This window comes from Oncorhynchus keta, chromosome 27 (assembly GCF_023373465.1).
Source record: "Oncorhynchus keta strain PuntledgeMale-10-30-2019 chromosome 27, Oket_V2, whole genome shotgun sequence".
Classification (NCBI taxonomy): Eukaryota; Metazoa; Chordata; class Actinopteri; order Salmoniformes; family Salmonidae; genus Oncorhynchus; species Oncorhynchus keta.
The window spans coordinates 6,487,002-6,501,866 of NC_068447.1; the positions used below are offsets into that span (position 1 = coordinate 6,487,002).

Below are 14,865 nucleotides of genomic sequence, written 5' to 3' on the forward strand. Positions count from 1 at the left end.
CTAGAGGAGGTACCACTAGAGAAGGGTACAGATGGCACCCTACAACTAGAGAAGGGTACAGATGGCACCCCACTAGAGAAGGGTACAGATGGCACCCTAAAGTTAAACAGATCACCGACCATTTCGAATCTCACCGTACCTTCTCCGCTATGAGCCACACTCAAGGTCCTAAACGATATCATAACCGCCATCGATAAAAGACAGTACTGTGCAGCCGTATTCATCGACCTGGCCAAAGCTTTCGAGTCTGTCAATCACCACATTCTTATCGGCAAACTCAGCAGCCTTGGTTTCTCAAATGACTGCCTCGCCTGGATCACCAACTACTTTTCAGAGTTCAGTGTGTCAAATCGGGAGTGCCACATCGGGGTGCCACAGGGTTCAACTCTTGGGCTGACTATTTTCTCTGTATATATCAATGATGTCACTCTTACTGCTGGTGAGTCTCTGATCCACCTCTCCGCAGATGACACCATTCTGTATACATCTGGCCCTTCTTTGGACACTGTGTTAACTAACCTCCAGATGAGCTTCAATGCCGTACAACACTCCTTCCATGGCCTCCAACTGCTCTTAAATGCAAGCAAAACTAAACGTATGCTCTTCAACCGATCGCTGCCCGCACCCGCCCGTCTAGCATCACTACTCTGGATGGTTTGGACTTAGAATATGTGGACAACTACAAATACCTAGGTATCTGGTTAGACTGTAAACTCTCCTTCCAGACTCACATTAAGCATCTCCAATCCAAAATTAAATCTAGAATCGGATCCATATGGATCCCCCCTTCATTTGGATCTCCCCCCTTCATATGGATCCTCCCCCTTCATATGGACCCCACCTCCCCTTCATATGGATCTTCCCCCCTCCTTCATGTGGATCCTCTCCCCTCCTTCATGTGGATCCTCTCCCCTCCTTCATGTGGATCCTCTCCCCTCCTTCATATGGATCCTCTCCCTCCTTCATATGGATCCTCCCCCCCTCCATATGGATCCTCTCCCCTCCTTCATATGGATCCTCTCCCCCTCCTTCATATGGATCCTCTCCCCCTCCTTCATATGGATCCTCTCCCCCTCCTTCATATGGATCCTCCCCTCCTTCATATGGATCCTCCCCCCTTCATATGGATCCTCCCCCCTTCATATGGATCCCCCTTCATATGGATCCTCCCCCTCCTTCATATGGATCCCCCCTCCTTCATATGGATCCTACCCCCTCATTCATATGGATCCTCCCCCCTCATTCATATGGTCCTCCCCCTCCTTCATATGGATCCCCCTCCTTCATATGGATCCTCCCCCTTCATATGGATCCCCCCTTCATATGGATCCTCCCCCTCCTTCATATGGATCCCCCTTCATATGGATCCTCCCTCCTTCATATGGATCCTCCCCTCCTTCATATGGATCCTCTCCCCCCTTCATATGGATCCCCCCTTCATATGGATCCCTCCCCCTTCATATGGATCCTCCCCCCTCCTTCATATGGATCCTCCCCCTCCTTCATATGGATCCTCCCCCTTCAAATGGATCCTCCTCCCCCTTCATATGGATCACCTCCCCCGCCCTTCATATGGAACCTCCGCACCTCCTTCATATGGATCACCTCCCCCGCCCTTCATATGGAACCTCCGCACCTCCTTCATATGGATCCTCCCCCTTCATATGGATCCTCTCCCCCCTTGATATGGATCCCCTCCCCCTCCTTCATATGGATACTACCCCCCTTCATGTGGATCCCTCCCCTCCTTCATATGGATCCTCCCCCTGATTCATATGGATCCTCCCCCTCCTTCATATGGATCCCCCCTCATATGGATCCTCCCCCTTCATATGGATCCCCCCTTCATGTGGATCCTCCCCTCCTTCATGTGGATCCTCTCCCCTCCTTCATGTGGATCCTCTCCCCTCCTTCATATGGATCCTCCCCCTCCATATGGATCCTCTCCCCCCTTCATATGGATCCTCTCCCCCTCCTTCATATGGATCCTCCCCCTTCATATGGATCCTCTCCCCTCCTTCATATGGATCCTCTCCCTCCTTCATATGGATCCTCTCCCCTCCTTCATATGGATCCTCTCCCCCTCCTTCATATGGATCCTCTCCCCCTCCATATGGATCCTCCCCCTTCATATGGATCCCCCCTTCATATGGATCCCCCCTTCATATGGATCCTACCCCCCTCATTCATATGGATCCTCCCCCCTCATTCATATGGATCCTCCCCCTCCTTCATATGGATCCTCCCCCTCCTTCATATGGATCCTCCCCCCTTCATATGGATCCTCCCCCCCTTCATATGGATCCTCCCCCTCCTTCATATGGATCCCCCTTCATATGGATCCTCCCCCTTCATATGGATCCTCTCCCCCTTCATATGGATCCTCTCCCCCTTCATATGGATCCTCCCCCTCCTTCATATGGATCCCCCTTTCATATGGATCCTCCCCCTTCATATGGACCCCCTTCATATGGATCCTCCCCCCTTCATATGGATCCCCCCTCCTTCATATGGATCCTCCCCCTTCATATGGATCCCCCCCCTCCTTCATATGGATCCTCCCCCCTCCTTCATATGGATCCTCCCCCCTCCTTCATCTGGATCCCCCTTCATATGGATCCTCACCCCTCCTTCATATGGATCCTCACCCCTCCTTCATATGGATCCCCCCTTCATATGGATCCTCCCCTTCATATGGATCCTCCCCCCTTCATATGGATCCCCCCTTCATATGGATCCTCCCCCCTTCATATGGATCCCCCCTTCATATGGATCCTCCCCCTTCATATGGATCCTCCCCCTTCATATGGATCCTCCCCTCCTTCATATGGATCCTCCCCCTCCTTCATATGGATCCTCCCCCCCTTCATATGGATCCCCTCCCCCCCCTTCATATGGATCCTCCCCCTCTTTCATATGGATCCTCCCCCTCCTTCATATGGATCCTCCCCCTTCATATGGATCCTCCCCCTCCTTCATATGGATCCTCCCCCCTTGATATGGATCCCCCCTTCATATGGATCCCTCCCCCCCTTCATATGGATCCTCCCCCTCCTTCATATGGATCCTCCCCTCCTTCATATGGATCCTCCCCCCCCCTTCATATGGATCCTCCCCTCATTCATATGGATCCTCCCCCTCCTTCATATGGATCCCCCCTCCTTCATATGGATCCTCCCCCCTTCATATGGATCCCCCCTTCATATGGATCCTCCCCCTCCTTCATATGGATCCTCCCCTCCTTCATATGGATCCTCCCCCTTCATATGGATCCTCCCCCTTCATATGGATCCCCCCTCCTTCATATGGATCCCCCTCCTTCATATGGATCCTCCCCCTCATTCATATGGATCCCCCCCCCCTTCATATGGATCCTCCCCCTCCTTCATATGGATCCTCCCCCCTTCATATGGATCCCCCTCATTCATATGGATCCCCCCTCCTTCAGATGGATCCTCCCCCTCCTTCATATGGATCCCCCCTTCATATGGATCCTTCCCCCCTCCTTCAGATGGATCCTCCCCCTCCTTCATATGGATCCTCCCCCTTCATATGGATCCCACCCCCCGCTTCATATGGATCCTCCCCCCTCCTTCATATGGATCCTCCCCCCTTCATATGGATCCCCCTTCATATGGATCCTCTCCCCCTTCATATGGATCCTCCCCTCCTTCATATGGATCCCCCTTTCATATGGATCCTCCCCCCTTCATATGGACCCCCCTTCATATGGATCCTCCCCCCTTTCATATGGATCCCCCTCCTTCATATGGATCCTCCCCCTTCATATGGATCCCCCCTCCTTCATATGGATCCTCCCCTCCTCATATGGATCCTCCCCTCCTTCATATGGATCCCCCCTTCATATGGATCCTCACCCCTCCTTCATATGGATCCTCACCCCTCCTTCATATGGATCCCCCTTCATATGGATCCTCCCCCTTCATATGGATCCTCCCCCCTTCATATGGATCCTCCCCCCTTCATATGGATCCCCCCTTCATATGGATCCTCCCCTCCTTCATATGGATCCTCCCCTTCATATGGATCCTCCCCCTCCTTCATATGGATCCTCCCCCTCCTTCATATGGATCCTCCCCCTTTCATATGGATCCCCTCCCCCCTTCATATGGATCCTCCCCCTCCTTCATATGGATCCTCCCCCTCCTTCATATGGATCCTCCCCTTCATATGGATCCCCCCTTCATATGGATACTCCCCCCTCCTTCATATGGATCCTCCCCCCTTGATATGGATCCCCCCTTCATATGGATCCTCCCCCCTTCATATGGATCCTCCCCCTCCTTCATATGGATCCTCCCCTCCTTCATATGGATCCCCCTCATTCATATGGATCCTCCCCTCCTTCATATGGATCCTCCCCCTCCTTCATATGGATCCTCCCCTTCATATGGATCCTCCCCCTTCATATGGATCCCCCCTCCTTCATATGGATCCCCCCTCCTTCATATGGATCCTCCCCCTCATTCATATGGATCCCCCCCTCCTTCATATGGATCCTCCCCCCTTCATATGGATCCTCCCCTTCATATGGATCCCCCCTCATTCATATGGATCCCCTCCTTCAGATGGATCCTCCCCCCTCCTTCATATGGATCCCCCCTTCATATGGATCCTTCCCCCTCCTTCAGATGGATCCTCCCCCTCCTTCATATGGATCCTCCCCCCTCCTTCATATGGATCCCACCCCCCTTCATATGGATCCTCCCCCTCCTTCATATGGATCCCCCCTTCATATGGATCCCCTCCCCCCTTCATATGGATCCTCCCCCCTCCTTCATATGGATCCCCCCCTCCTTCATATGGATCCCCCCTTCATATGGATCCTCCCCCCTCCTTCATATGGATCCTCCCCCTCATTCATATGAATCCCCCTCATATGGATCCCCTCCCCCTCATTCATATGGATCCTCCCCCTCATTCATATGATCCCCCCTTCATATGGATCCTCCCCCCCTCCTTCATATGGATAAACCCCCCTTCATATGGATCCTCCCCCCTTCATATGGATCCTCCCCCCTTCATATGGATCCTCTCCCGCCCTTCATATGGATCCCCTCCCCCCTCCTTCATATGGATCCTCCCCCTCCTTCATATGGATCCTCCCCCTTCATATGGATCCTCCCCCCTTCATATGGATCCCCTCCCCTTCATATGGATCCCCCCCCTTCATATGGATCCCCCCTCCTTCATATGGATCCTCCCCCCTTTCATATGGATCCTCCCCCCTTCATATGGATCCTCCCCCCTTCATATGGATCCCTCCCCTTCATATGGATCCTCCCCTTCATATGGATCCTCCCCTCCTTCATATGGATCCCCCCTTCATATGGATCCTCCCCCTCCTTCATATGGATCCCCCCCATATGGACCCCCCCCCTTCATATGGATCCTCCCCCTCCTTCATATGGATCCTCCCCCCTCCTTCATATGGATCCCCCCCTCCTTCATATGGATCCTCCCCCTCCTTCATATGGATCCCCCCTCCTTCATATGGATCCCCCTCCTTCATATGGATCCCCCCCTCCTTCATATGGATCCCCCCTCCCTTCATATGGATCCCCCCTCCTTCATATGGATCCCCCCCCTCCTTCATATGGATCCTCCCCCCTCCTTCATATGGATCCCCCCTCCTTCATATGGATCCTCCCCCTCCTTCATATGGATCCTCCCCCCTCCTTCATATGGATCCCCCCCCCTTCATATGGATCCTCTCCCCCTCCTTCATATGGACCCTCTCCCCTCTCATATGGATCCTCTCCCCCTCCTTCATATGGATCCCCCCTCCTTCATATGGACCCCCCTCCTTCATATGGAACCCCCTTCATATGGAACCCCCCTCCTTCATATGAACCCCCTCCTTCATATGGAACCCCCTCCTTCATATGGACCCTCTCCCCCTCCTCTATAAAACTGATCAATTTAGTCCACAGAATAATTCAACTGATCACAAACACAGCCCAGAAACGTCTTTCCGAATAATTGCTGATTAAATATGAATCATTATTTACCTTTGATATGGTGTCAAGAGATCGGAGCAAGACCTTACACCTTGCTACCATTTTGTGTCTTTCAACAACATGGTGTCCAGATGTATTGGAGGTCCCATTACCAGAGAGGAGGGGAAAGCAATAAGGTATCCTGTGTATCAGTGTTAGTATCTCTGTGTGTGTGTGTGTGTGTGTGTGTGTGTGTGTGTGTGTGTGTGTGTGTGTGTGTGTGTGTGCCAATAAGTCAATAACGACTGCACCTCCATTATTCCAAGCTGTGAGTCCCAAACGACACCCTATTCCCTATGTAGTGCACTACATTTGATTAGGGCCCATAGGACTCTGGTCAAAGGTAGTGCACTACATAGGGAATAGTGTCCCATTTATGTCCCTCAGTTCAAAGAAAAACACTTCATCTTCTAATGAAAGGGGAGTCAAAGGCTTGACAGAGCGCTGTTTAACAGAACTCAGTCTGCTTCTGGAAGTGCCACTAGTAGCAACGGGGAGCGACAATGTTTTCTAGTTAAATAGTTCACTCAGATCCTACTGTGTTGTCCTACTGTGTTGTCCTGTCTTCCCTCCTAGTGTCCCAGACTACACTACAGGGGGGCTCATCCTTCTAGTGTCCCAGACTACACTACATGGGGGGGCTCATCCTTCTAGTGTCCCAGACTACACTACATGGGGGGCTCATCCTTCTAGTGTCCCAGACTACACTACATGGGGGGCTCATCCTTCTAGTGTCCCAGACTACACTACAGGGGGGCTCATCCTTCTAGTGTCCCAGACTACACTACAGGGGGGCTCATCCTTCTAGTGTCCCAGACTACACTACAGAGGGGGGTCATCCTTCTAGTGTCCCAGACTACACTACAGGGGGGCTCTTCCTTCCAGTGTCCCAGACTACACTACAGAGGGGGGTCATCCTTCTAGTGTCCCAGACTACACTACAAGGGGGGCTCATCCTTTCAGTGTCCCAGACTACACTACAGGTGGGGGCTCATCTTTCCAGTGTCCCAGACTACACACTACAGGGGGGGGCTCATACTTCTAGTGTCCCAGACTACACTACAGGGGGGCTCATCCTTCCAGTGTCCCAGACTACACTACAGGGGGTCATCCTTCTAGTGTCCCAGACTACACTACAGGGGGGTCATCCTCCTAGTGTCCCAGACTACACTACAGGGGGGGTCATCCTTCTAGTGTCCCAGACTACACTACAGTAGAGGGGAGGTTACGTGCTGACCCCTGTTATGCTCTGACCCCCTGTTATGCGCTGACCCCTGTTATGCGCTGACCCCCTGTTATGCGCTGACCCCCTGTTGTGCGCTGACCCCCTGTTGTGCGCTGACCACCTGTTACGCGCTGACCCCCTGTTACGCGCTGACCCCCTGTTACGCGCTGACCCCCTGTTACGCGCTGACCCCTGTTACGCGCTGACCCCTGTTACGCGCTGACCCCCTGTTACGCGCTGACCCCCTGTTACGTGCTGACCCCCTGTTACGCGCTGACCCCCTGTTACGTGCTGACCCCCTGTTATGTGCTGACCCCCTGAGTGCAGCGTCAAAAGGACTTTGTGGCTGCAAGAAGCCAAGGAAAGTATCTAGCTAGCATTAATCTTCTTATAAAAATACAATCCATCTTAACATAACTACACACGGTTGATGATATTACCAGGTTAACTAGCTTGTCCTGCGTTGCATATAATCGATGCGGTGCCTGTTCATTTATCATCGAATCACAGCCTACTTCAACTTCGCCAAACGGGTGATTTAACAAAAGCGCATTCGCGAAAGAAAGCACAATCGTTTCACAAACGTACCTAACCATAAACATCAATGCCTTTCTTAAAATCAATACACAGAAGAATATATATTTTTAAACCTGAATATTTAGTTAAAAGAAATTCATGTTAGCATGTTTATTTGAGACTAAATAGATTTGATTTATGCATTATATTAAGTTAAAATAAAAGTGTTTTTCAGAATTGTTGTAATTGTCATTATTAAAAAAATATACATATAAATAAATATATAAAAAAATAAATATATAAAATAAATATATAAAATATATAAAATAAATATATAAATAAATATATAAATATATAAAAATATAAAATAAATATATAAAATAAATATATAAATATATAAAATAAATATATAAATATATAAAATAAATATATAAATATATAAAATAAATATATAAATATATATATAAAAAGGCAGATTATTTGGTATCTGCTTTTTTAGGTCCTCCAATCAGGGTATCAGTATTGAAAAATCCTAAAATCGGTCAACCTCTAGTAGAAATGATATCGGATCTAAATTAATACAGTTTCTTGACTGTGTCGAACTCACTAATAATAAATCACCTAAATTAAATATTAAAAAAGTCAAGAGAGTATCTAAAATTCCCCAAAACGAGAGACAGTCTTCTTTCTTTTGTACATTTTGACAGCGAGGACATTTTCAGTGCGATCCCAGGACCTCGCTGAAGACCAAATACACCCCCCCATAAAATGAATTTGACACCCCTGGCATGAATTGACAATTAGACATGAAGCCTTTCAGATATTGATGAACTAGCCTACATTTGGTAGACTGATCTGTATCACTACAAAACAAGCCAGGAAAACCCCTGGGAAACGGTCAGAGAAGAAGACGGCCCTTAGTGAGCTTTCTGGGAGAAAACAGATTCCATCGTGTTTTGCACCACAGGTCAAACAACACAAGCATGTTACTGGCAAAAATACGTTCCTGTGGCCTCCCGGGTGGCGCAGTGGTTAAGGGCGCTGTACTGCAGCGCCAGCTGTGCCATCTGGGTCCCTGGGTTTGCGCCCAGGCTCTGTCGTAACCGGCCGCGACCGGGAGGTCCGTGGGGCGATGCACAATTGGCCTAGCGTCGTCCGGGTTAGGGAGGGCTTGGCCGGTAGGGATGTCCTTGTCTCATCGCGCACCAGCGACTCCTGTGGCGGGCCGGGCGCAGTGCGCGCTAACCAGGTTGCCAGGTGCACGGTGTTTCCTCCAACACATTGGTGTGGCTGGCTTCCGGGTTGGATGCGCGCTGTGTTAAGAAGCAGTGTCATGTGTACCGGAGGACACATGACTTTCAACCTTCGTCTCTCCCGAGCCCGTACGGGAGTTGTAGCGATGAGACAAGATAGTAGCTACTACAACAATTGGATACCACGAAATTGGGGAGAAAAGGGGTGTAAAAAAAATAATAATAATAATAATAATAAAGTTCCTGTCAACATGGGTAGAAGGGTGCTGATTGGATAGCCACAGTAGTACAACACGGCTGTCGTGTTTACTGTATAACCGACGGTTGTGGATGAATGTAAAACACAACATCTGGCTGAAGACGGGACAGCCTAGGCTTTCATGCGTCTGTTTCTGCGATAACATGGATGAAATTGAGGTTATTTTCCTGACACCACACTCAGAGGGCCCTCACCTCCTCCCTGTAGGCCGTCTCGTCGTTGTTGGTAATCAAGCCTACCACTGTTGTGTCGTCCGCAAACTTGATGATTGAGTTGGAGGCGTGCGTGGCCACGCAGTCGTGGGTGAACAGGGAGTACAGGAGAGGGCTCAGAACGCACCCTTGTGGGGCCCCAGTGTTGAGGATCAGCGGGGTGGAGATGTTGTTGCCTACCCTCACCACCTGGGGGCGGCCCGTCAGGAAGTCCAGTACCCAGTTGCATAGGGCGGGGTCGAGACCCAGGGTCTCGAGCTTGATGACGAGCTTGGAGGGTACTATGGTGTTGAATGCCGAAGTACCTGCCAAGCTCGTCATCAAGCTCGAGACCCTGGGTCTCGACCCCGCCCTGTGCACTCATGATGGCTGCCTGGTATTGTGATGCAATCATTTCCATGGTAATGTAGAATGTTCATTTAAATTATGGTAAATTAGGTGGCTCATGCAATGGAATGAAGGAAATATAAACTCAACATGTAAATCTTGGTCACATGTTTCAGGAGCTGAAATAAAAACAGCCCAGGAAAAACTTATTTCTCTCAAATGTTGTGGACAAATGTGTTTACATCCCTGTTCGTGAGCATTTTTCCATTGCCAAGATAAACCATCCACTTGACAGTTGTGGCATACCAAGAAGCGGACTAAAACAGCATGATCATTACACAGGTGCACCTTGTGCTGGGGACAATAAAAGGCCACAGATGTCTACAGAAAGAAAGAGTTTGTGTGTGTCTCGTTCCTGCCAGTGTGCCAGGCCTGTCTCTCAGCCCAATATCTTAAAACAACACATGAGAAGCACTGCAACAGCCAATTACTCTGGTTGTTGGCATGACCAGAAACAAAAACATATTTTGAGGAGAACAGAGACAGACAAAACAGAGACAGACAAAACAGAGACAGACAAAACAGAGACAGACAAAACAGAGACAGACAAAACAGAGACAGACAAAACAGAGACAGACAAAACAGAGACAGACAAAACAGAGACAGACAAAACAGAGACAGACAAAACAGAGACAGACAAACAGAGACAGACAAACAGAGACAGACAGCGAGAGAGCGAGAAGCCTGTTTGTCTTGTGAGAGTACCATGTGCTGCCTGCCTATCAGTATGGGATGACGGACACATCTTGTAATAAAATGTTCAGCACTTGAACAGACCCATCAAGAGCACTTTGAGGGAACATTGTAAGTTAAAGGAACGTTGTCCTACAAAAGGTAACAATGTAACCAGGCAGATAAACAGAGAGAAAAAAAAAAAAAGAAAAACGATTTTCCAAACACTCGACGTTTGAGGGACAAAAAAACAAAGCAAGATTATTCACGCGGCCCAACCATATCAAGTGCAGTCTTATGTTGTGTAGAGGATTTCACTGAAGCACTGGTGATAGAAGAACATTTCAATGCTAATAAATAAACCATCTAAGAAGCCTAGTACTGGAACGTTAAACAGTCAATCCTCTGCTGAATTACCCTGTATTATCTAAGAGTCTAACAGAATCACTTCATACATACCAAGACTCCATTTCAATGGAGAAATACCCCACTTTGAAAAAAAATAAAAAATAAAATGTAGCCTATTTATGAAGGCTTTTATTTTTTTTTTTTACACCAGTTGTCACAAAGTGCTTTCACCGTACAGGGATTCTTCAAATCTCTAACAAGAAAATAAAAACAATAAGAACCTAACAGAGAGAGAAGAGAAAAAAAAATGTCTCCTTCAATTTCAAAACATATGTTCATAGATGGTGGAGAATATGTCACCTCTCTCACTGCAACTCTCTGACTCACTTGACTTCCACTGAGACTAACCATCATGGTGAATTATCTTACGGACAATGCAGAGGAGGGGAAGATGCTTCTGAAGAGAGATCTAGGTGAAGAACAACAAACACGCAGCAAAGAAACAGCACGCTGCCAGACTGCATACGAACACACACACCCCCCATCCTGCCTATTGACAAATCAACTAACAAAGACTTGCCACAGCAGCACAGTGAATAATTAGGTGTACACTGTGAATAAATAGGCCTACCCAGAGAATAAGTAGGCCTCCCCAGGCAATGAAATACATGCCTACCCAGAGAATAAATAGGCCTACACAGAGAATAAAATATAGGCCTACCCAGGGAATAAAATATAGGCCTACCCAGGGAATAAAATATAGGCCTACCCAGGGAATAAAATATAGGCCTACCCAGGGAATAAAATATAGGCCCACCCAGGCAATGAAATAGGCCCACCCAGGGAATGAAATAGGCCCACCCAGGGAATGAAATAGGCCCACCCAGGGAATGAAATAGGCCCACCCAGGGAATGAAATAGGCCCCCAGGGAATGAAATAGGCCCACCCAGGCAATGAAATAGGCCCACCCAGGCAATGAAATAGGCCCACCCAGGCAATGAAATAGGCCCACCCAGGCAATGAAATAGGCCCACCCAGGCAATGAAATAGGCCCACCCAGGCAATGAAATAGGCCCACCCAGGGAATGAAATAGGCCCACCCAGGGAATAAGGCACTCCCAAGGGATCCTCAGTCAGACAAACACTTCATAGGCAAAGCCTTCCAGATGTATGCCAACACCATCATTCCCTGCTCTCCCAGCTGCCATTCCCGCTCAAATCAATCCTTAAACAATTACAAATGACCTTCTTGGGTGAATGTGAAGTGTTCTTCTCTCCAGACGTTCATCAGATTATTCCTATTCAGTCAGCAGACATCTAGGCTAACCAAACAAAATGCCTTGTGCAACGGTAGACAGACATTTACAGGACCCTTGCATGCCTATTTAACAGTGTGTGTGTGTGTGTGTGTGTGTGTGTGTGTGTGTGTGTGTGTGTGTGTGTGTGTGTGTGTGTGTGTGTGTGTGTGTGTGTGTGTGTGTGTGTGTGTGTGTGTGTGTGTGTGTGTGTGTGTGTGTGTGTGTGTGTGTGTTACTGAACAGAATGGTCCCAGACAGTACACTTCAATCAATGTTTATGGTGAAAACACCACCACTCTTATTCCAACTGAGAAGCAGTGGCTCTACAACCACATCTGTGTTTTACACAGAGAGCACCGAGAGACCAAAGTAAAATGATTGATCTACTGTCCTCCTGACAGTACAGTAAAGAGCCAAACGTGTGGTGGAATAATTCATGGTGCTTTATATCAACTTGTAAGAAAGAACATGTATAATTTGATCACAGTTACAGTTCCTTATGTTGAGAACACGTCCAGTACACAGCAATCACTTTTCACATCAAATTTGCCAACTGCTTGTTGTGGCAACATTCAGAGTACAAAAAAGGCACAAAAGCATTGAAATAGAACAGCACTCATTGTTTGCTTTGGGGGGGGGGGTACAAACAACTTGCTAGAGATTAAAAGGTACCAAGCAGGCAACTCTTACCCTAAAATGAACGGTGTTTTTTTAAATGATGACCCTAAATCTGAATTTACAGAAATCACAGATTTCGCTAACAGTTTGCTAGTGAACGAGTCTTGTCTAGAAGCTGCAACATCTCCTTGACAGTTCTGTCATTGTTACCTAGCTAGCTAATTAGCTTAGCTATGCTAACTGCTATGATAATTAGCGTAACTAAAAAAACTATTCTCTAGTCAAATCAACCTTTCAAATGGAGCAATCTGCTTCGAATAACTAACATTATCGTGCTTGCTATTATTTTTCTGGGTAGCTGGCTAGCTAGCTATGTTAGATAGCATAGCTAGTTGGCTTGCTAGCTAACTATTGGTAGGTGCAATGTATCTGGTTAGCTAGTTACCTAGCTAGCTAACACTTGCTAACGTTAGCCTGTCTCTGGTTGAGTTGATTTAGCAACGTTAGCTTGCTACAGCTGACAAGCTTAGAGATAATATATGATGGGTGAGATGGCTAATTGCCACTGTTATAATACCATAGGATCATCCAGATGATCTCAAAGACAAAAAAAAGGCAAATAACTGTCAACAAATGCTAAAGCTTTCATTGCTAGCAAGCTAGTTAGCTGCTATTAGCTAACATTAGCTTTGTGACATTTAGTTATCATCACCACACACCAAAGACCCAGACCCATCATGATAATTCGTGATACAACTAAAGAATAGCTAACTAGCTACATTAGCTAGCAAGATAACATTACTTGTTTGATTTGCCATCACCCCCCCCCCCCCTTTTTTTATTCGTGAACATCAAAGCAGGAGTATAACTTAATAAAACAGCAACAGCTATTGCAACACTTACCTTGGAGGGCTTGTTTTACACCATCTGTGATTTGTTTGAGATTTGACTGCAACAACAACAAACAATAGCTCAGACAGCTATAGCTAGCCAGGGGAGTAAGCTAGCCTAGCTAGGCAGCCACAAGCCACTGGGGTGGGGGGTGGGGGGACTAATAATAAAAACGCAACTGACCGCGTTTGATAATTCTGTCATAAAATGATGGAGTATGGAGTAAAGAGGGACTAATCGGTGTCGGACTATTTTCTCTTCAGTTAGCTAAAGAGACATAGCGTAGGGAGAAGCAACACCAAGCATGACACCCCCACTTCTTCATCTTTGGATGTGGTGATTGAGCATTCCATCTACTGGTGAATTAGCGCCATCTACTGTAAAACTGGGAATGAGAAATTCCAAGACCGTGAACACGGCTTTCATACTCTGATTTATCAGTGCCAATGATGTGTATACACCGAGTGGACAAAACATTAGGAACACCTTTCTTATATTGAGTTGTACCCCCCCCCCTTTTGCTCTCAGAACGGCCTCAATTCGTCCAGGCATGGACTCGAACAAGGTGTTGAAAGCGTTCCACAGGGATGCTGGCTGATGTTGACTCCATTGCTTCCCACAGTTGTGTCAAGTTGGTTGAATGTCATTTGGGTAGTGGATCACTCTTGATACACGTGAAGAACCCATCAGGGTTGCAGTTATTGACACACTTCAACCGGTACGCTTAGCACCTACTACCATACCCTGTTCCAAGGCACTTACAGTGCATTCGAAAAGTATTGTAATGACCTGACTACATCATAAATGAACAATTGTCCAGACAGAGGCTTGAGTTTGCGAATTGACGGTTTATTAAACCAACTTTACACAGGCTACTGTTTGGGCCGTAGCACACGCCAAATAGATGACAGATAACCCACAAGCCAATCGTGACCTTCTCTTGTGAAGCCCAGACGTAAGAGAGAGAGAACAAAGGCTGAACCTGGTCTTAACTTCCAATGCTCCACCCCCCTGCCCAACCCCCCTCCACGCCACTCCGCCAACCACCAGGATGCCCGGCATCAGAACATTCCAGGCATTCCCGTGATTGGCAGATAGCAGGTTGATTGACATGTCGGACCCCGCGAACACCGGGTACTGGTCAGTACAACACAACCACCTCCTA

At 47.9% G+C, this 14,865-nt stretch overlaps 1 protein-coding gene across 1 annotated transcript in view; it reads right to left on the reverse strand.

Annotated features, from left to right (window-relative positions):
* LOC118377411 (arginine-glutamic acid dipeptide repeats protein-like) overlaps positions 1-14,017 on the reverse strand; it is a 384,037-nt gene extending 370,020 nt beyond the window's left edge. Inside the window, exon 1 of the mRNA XM_052481333.1 lies at positions 13,713-14,017. The gene's annotated coding sequence lies outside the window, so the exon portion shown is untranslated. The remainder of the gene's footprint in view (positions 1-13,712) is intronic.
* Positions 14,018-14,865: the final 848 nt, after the last annotated feature.